Raw genomic sequence first — 7,138 nt, forward strand, 5'->3', positions numbered from 1 at the left:
AAAATAACACTAGAAACTCACAGCTAAAATTGCTAAGGCTCTATGTCCTTAGTGTAGAAAAGTGACTCAGGTCAACATGTCAATTCCTTCTTAGCAATCTAGAACATTTGGTGGCTTCATCTTTGAAGTTCATTAATAGTACATGGGATTGTCATGCTCTATTATAAAAGATGGAGTTTGTGGGACAGGAGGGAATGAAGCAAGATGATGAGGTCAAAACTGACATGGTTTGAAGAAAAGCCTCATATTAAATACCTGTGTTCAGTTTGGGAATCCCCTCTTCTGTTTGCCTTAATTGGTCAATTTTATTGAAATAATTCTTCTTCATGTATTGGATTTCTATAGCTGGAATGCAAGCAACATTTGAGTGCTCTCTATAGCAGAGTAGATTTTTTTAAACCACACACCCAAATTGCTAAAGCTTTGAAGAACTTTGCTTAGGCATAACATTTCTTCTGTTATATCCAGGATTGTTTTAAAATTCTCACTCTTATTTCTGTTTCTAATTTCAATGTTATAAATATTTCAGAGAACAATATAATTTTATGCTAAAATTCATGTATCACTGTTCTGTGACGTCTTGAGTATGCACAAAATATAACCTCCCCAGTATAATTCAGTTGCTGAGATTCCTGGTGTGTGTGTGCATGTGTATGCGTGTGTATTTGTGTGTGTGTGTGTGGTGCGTGTTTATGTATGTGTGTGTGTGCATGTAACTAACATAGAGGATGATAATGTATGGGGGAGTATGGTAACAAATAACATGTCAGTTTTACCAAGTATGAATTTCCGAGTACTGATATGATGCCTGAGTTTTAGACGTCAGAAAATCACTGTGGAAGTGATCATAAATGTCCTTGATCTATAGAGACATTTTTTGAAGCCAATGCTTACAGAGAAAACCCAGTATAGGTGTAAATGTCTTATCACTGTGAGAAGGAGTTATGGATATTTCAAAGGAGTATAATGACCAAACACAGTGGCTCTACTTTCTTCTTATATAGTTTTCAACATAAGATAGCATTTGAATAAATCATCCTGCTGCAGCCAGAATAACAGCAATAGTGTTATAACAGAAAAATCTAGAACTGATTATTTGCATAAAATGCAAAATTATTCGTTTACAGTAATGTCTTGATGATTTGGATATATTTGAAATTAAAAGAAGAATGAAACTTGGAGAAATTAAATTTGGTAGACACTGATACTTCTTAAACATCAGTTTTAATTCTGTAAGAGGAGTCCCATTATTTCCCAGCATGCATTGCAAAGGTATAAAACTAAAACAAGCCCCGAAGAGATGGATCACTCAGGATCATCTGAGAAGTAGATGAAATGAATGGGGATTTAGCATTTACTATGGACCATTGTTTATTTCAAGACATTGAAGTAATTGGTAATCTTTTTTCCATCATTATATAGACAATAAAATCAGCTATGAAAAACAAGAAGGTAAGTGTTGTGGGTAATATTTAAAAATCGGCGCCTGGTCCAGGCTGTTCCCAGACAGCCACCATTTTCCTGTGGCTCTGGCTCTGGAACTTCGCTCTGGCTATCTAGAAACACCAGCCCTGGCACCTGCAATGTAATTTTCCTTTGCTGGCATCTGCATTACACTAAGTATGGAATGCCAATAAAGATTGACCTCAACAACCAGAAACAGGAAGTCAGCATCTGTCTTCAGCTCCACTTTTTAAGGATTTTTGTCATGATTAAAAATTTAAAAGAATGATGAGCTACTTCAGAAAAGGAAAATCACATTCTTTCTTTTCTTTAATTGGAATTTTAAAAAACTTACATTTCAAATGTTATCCCCTTTCCCAGTTTCTGCTCCTGAAACCCCCATCTCCCTGCAAGACTTTTATAAATGTTACTTGAAATGTCCAAAATTAAATTGAGAATTCTGAAAATATTTATGTGCAGGAAATAAATACCTACACTCTATTAGCTAAATAATTAAATATATCACAGAATGTGTAATTTACAAGTTAACTAAACAATCTATTAAATGTAATATTTACTTAAGTAAAATAATATTTTCAGAATTTATACTGCCTTTTATTTTTCCAAAGACATGATACTCTTCCCTGAGTTTATTTGACATTTGATGAACACACACAAACACCTACAATTAATTAATGGAGAAATATACAAGGTCTAAATAAGCTACTTTTTTACATTCCCTAAAATATATCCCACAATTCTCATTAACTCATTTTCTTAAAAATATTATCAAGAATATTACTTAAAGGCAAGTAGCTAGCTCCTGTAGCTCACATTTTTATTTGCAAATTTATTAGGATTAAACCAAATGCTCAAAGCCCTGCAAGACACGCATCTGCTAGTGTTGTCTGTCTTAGCTAAGTATTGCAAGTTTAATCAGGTTGACTCAAGTCAGGAAGTCCATGGTGCCTTGGAACCTGAAAGCATTAAGTGCATGGTTTAGGAATTGTGACAAATTAGACCCAGAGACTTCAGGGGACTCATCCCAGCCACAGTTCTCAGTTTCAGCAGCACAGCCTTTTTGATATAGGGCATTCCTTGCTCTGAAGTTGTCCTGTGGATGCTGTGTGGAGGCATCTCTGGTTTCCACATATTAGAAATCAGTAATGTACCCACCTTTTCTCCTCACTCCAATCAAGTAAGCAAACTTTCTACAGTTGTCATATATCTCTGGAATAAGGCAGGCTAACCTTTTTGAGAACCACTATTTTAAATATCCCGCACAGTTCCCTTATGCAGCAAAGATTAGAATGTTGTAAGTACTACATGACATCAGAGAATGTGTTCTATGCAAATGTCTATTGCTATAAGTTATGCATTAATTAAGCTTTAAGGAGCCTAAGTAAGAGAATACTTACAGAGGTATTGTTGAATCTTAGACAGCTGCATGTATGAAAAATCCCACCACAGTGTGGGTACCGACTGAGGAAAGCTGCTTCACTAGAATCCAGCATTCAGTTAACTTCCCACCACCTATATGGTCCAGCAGACCTCCCCCTAAAGCTATTCAGATATGATCTGCAGGAGGAAAGAGATGTATAATCCTAGATGAGGGCCTCGTGACCCCTCAGGGAATGTTAACTGCCCCATCAACATTGCTGGACTTGTAGATATACCTTTTTCTAATTTGTATACAATGACTAGCTTTTATGAGGTTACAGATCACCATAGTCCCATCTACTTCCTGATGTCTGATATTCATGCCACAGCCAGAGGAATGTAGCCATTTCCTAACACTTCATTCTTTCCCTCAAGTGCCCATGTTCATCTGTTAACTCTTTGCAAAACTAGTTGAACCATTAATTGTTTGCATATTTTAAGTTATAATATGACCATCAGGCATCCACACATAGTAATTTTCATTTATTTATTTAAGCATAGTAACAGTCATTTATTTTCAGCACTTTAGTTTTATTGAGCATTTTCTTTATTAACATCTCAAATGTTATTCCCGTTTCCAGTTTCCCCTCTCTAAATCCCCTATCTCATCCCACTCTGCTTCTATGAGGGTGTTTCCCCACCCACTCACCTACCCACTCTTGCGTCCCTGCCATGTCATTCACTACACTGAGGCATGAAGCCTTCACAGGGCCAATGGCTTCCCCTCCCATTAATGCCCAACAAGGCAATTCTCTGCTACATATATGGCTGGAGCCATGGGTCTCTCCATGTGTACGCTTTTGTTGGTGGTCCAACCAAATCCAAGAACACATCAAAAGGATCATTCACCACTATCAAGTAGGCTCCATCCCAGGGATGCAGGGGTAGTTCAATATATGGAAATCCATCAATGTAATCCAGTACATAAACAAACTCAAAGAAAAAAACCACACAATCATTTCTTTAGATGCTGAAAAATCAAACAAAATTCAACATCCTGTCACTTTTAAAGTCTTAGAAAAATGAGGCTTTCAAGGTCCATACCTAATCATAGTAAAAGAAATATGCAGCAAACCAGTAGCCAACATCAAACTAAATGGAGAGAAAATTGAAGCAATCCCACCAAAATTAGGGACTATACAGGCTGCCCATTCTCTCCCTATCTATTCAGTATAGTACTTGAGATTCTAGCTAGTGCAATTAGGCAACAAAAGGAGGTCAAAGGGATACAAATTGGAAAGGAAGAAGTCAAAATATCACTATTTGCAGATGAGATGATACGATAGTATAGTTAAGTGACCCCAAAACCTCCACCAGAGAACTCTTAAACCTGATACACAACTTCAGCAAAGTAGATGAATATAAAATTAGCTCAAATAAGTAGCTTTCCTATATCCAAAGGATAAACAGGCTGAGAAAGAAATTAGGGTAGTGACACCCTTCACAATAGTTGAAAACAATATAAAATATCTTGATGTGACTCTAACCAAACAATTGAAAGATTGTACAACAAGAATTTTAAGTTTCTGAAGAAAGAAATCGATGAAGACTTATGGTCCTCCTTCTAGGAAGGACTGAAGTACCCACACTTTGGTCTTCCTTCTTGTGAGTTGTATCTTGGGCATTGTGAGCTTTTGGGCTAATATGCACTTAACAGTGTGCGCATACCATGTGTATTCTTTTATAATTGGATTACCTCACTCAGGATGATATTTTCCAGTTCCTTCTGTTTGCCTAAGAATTTCATGAATTCATTGTATTTAATAGCTGAGTAGTACTCCATTGTGTAAATGTATCACATTTTCTGTATCCATTCCTCTGTTGAAGGACATCTGTTTTCTTTCCAGCTTCTGGCTATTATAAATAAGGCTGCTATGAACATAGTAGAGTATGTGTCCTTGTTATATGTTGGAGCATCTTTTGGGTATACACCCAGGAGTGGTATAGCTGGGTCCTCAGGTAGTACTATGTCCAATTTTTCTGAGAAACCACCGGACTCATTTCCAGAGTGATCGTATCAGTTTTCAATTCCACCAACAATGGAGGAATGTGCCTTTTTTCTCCACATCCTCTCCAGCATCTGCTGTCACCTGAGTTTTTGATTCTAGCCATTCTGACTGGTGTGAGGTGGAATCTCAGGGTTGTTTTGATTTGCATTTCCCTGATGACTAAGGATGTTGAACATTTCTTTAGGTACCTCTTTGCCATTCACTATTCCTCAGTTGAGAATTCTCTGTTTAGCTCTGTACCCCATATTAATAAGGTTATTTGATTCTCTGGAGTCTAACATTTTGAGTTCTTTGTATATATTGGATATTAGCCCTCTATTGGATGTAAAATTAGTAAAAATCTTTTAAAAAAAACCCCACATGTAAAGTCACTGAATTTTGAAAATTTGGACACTATGAAACTGTCCATTTTCCTTATTCACATTTTAGTGATGATGGTTTTCATGTTCCTGTGTATTTGATTTGATTCGTGACACTTTCTTAATTAAGATATAATTGGTGTGAAGTCACCTCTTAGGAAAAAACCCACAAATAAATTGAGGTACTTAGAAATTCATTGGTGGTTTCTGAAGAGAAATTATTAACTTATTCAGATAGAACATACACCAGGTCAAATGTACATTGGCAGCCTCCATTTACAAATTATGCATGGGGGAGCCTCTATTAGGGAGGAACTTGGAGGGGGCAGTGTTTGTGATGGAAATAAATAAATAAATAAATAAATAAATACCAAAACCAAATTAATTACATGCTCGGAAAGAGCCAATTTTCTATCACCTGAGCAAGTGTGGCAGCAGCAGTGGCAGCCATGCCCATGATCCAGAGAAGGAAACCACGGAGATGATGTGTCCCTGTGACATGACAAGTTCCCTATTGCACAGCTCATATTTCAGGTAGAGCAGAAAGGCAAAATGTGTCTCTATCTATGAATATTTCATCAAAAACTATATTTGCACAGATGTATAGCTTGAAAACTTGTCAGTCTTCTAGTTTTCTGGAATGTTCACAAAGTACATGTATTATTCTCAGACACTTGGACCATACATTAACTCTGAGGTGGGTGTGTGAGTCATGTTCATAAGGTAGTTTGATGTCAGTCTTCTAGTTTTCTGGAATGTTCACAAAGTGCATGTATTATTCTCAGACACTTGGACCATACATTAACTCTGAGGTGGGTGTGTGAGTCATGTTCATAAGGTAGTTTGATGTCTTGGGGTTTATGATGATTGTCATTCATCAGACTCACACTAGCTTTTGTCTTTTAATTCAATGTCTGGTATCAGCATTTTGGTCACAAATGTGACAAGAACACCAAAGTTCTGTTTGATTCAACTTCATACCTGATGAGAATATACATATGGCAAATAGATTTTTAATCGAAAGGTTGAAGAAAGCCCTGGCAGAAGCATGAAGCCACAGCATGGAATTGCCAGCTCATTACTGTGTGCTGATGGGTTTGTCCCTTTGCAGAAAGCTTTAGCTTTTTTTTTAGATTTGATTTTTACAATAACCCACGAGGAAACTAGACCTTTGAAATTACCATCCAACAAAATTGAGAAAATACATAAATTATATGAGTGAATTGCATTCCCACAGGCCTCTTATTAGCAGCTTGTGAAGAAAAATTGCCATCCCTGAGGACTTTGCACCTCACCTGTCCTATCTTACACACCTGCATATCTGGGGACAGGGAACACATTGATGTTCTGAGAGTCACTGTCAGGTGAGGTCCTTCTTCTTGCTTTTAAGAACTATGTTTTGTACTCAATAACATTAGAGGTGTCCTAGTAATTTGATTTTCATCCCTTCTGCTCAGTGGCAGTCCTCCCTTTCAAATTTTCCAGGATTCTTTTTCTTGTTCATCTTCAGTTTTCTTTTGTCAGGCTCTTTCAACATATCAACAATTTGCAATCTCAAGAGAAAGACACAAGAGATATGTCCCACCTTAAAAGTTTCTTCTAACTCTAGTGACACTGCTTTGAAAATGCACATGTATATGATGTATATGATGTATACAATGGTCAAGGTAATTAAACAACCTTTTAAGACAAAATTACAATTGAAAATCCAATTAGCCATAAGTTTTTCAAAGAACATAATGCTTCACTGAATTTATTTTACAACCCATAAACACACATACACACACACTTCATTTTTAATTATTACTGGAGAGATTTTTCAGTCTAAATACAGCACAGTTTCACATTTTATAAAAATTTCACAGCTGTTATAAGTTCATTATTTTT

The sequence above is a fragment of the Arvicanthis niloticus genome, chromosome 8 (assembly GCF_011762505.2).
Source record: "Arvicanthis niloticus isolate mArvNil1 chromosome 8, mArvNil1.pat.X, whole genome shotgun sequence".
NCBI lineage: Eukaryota > Metazoa > Chordata > Mammalia > Rodentia > Muridae > Arvicanthis > Arvicanthis niloticus.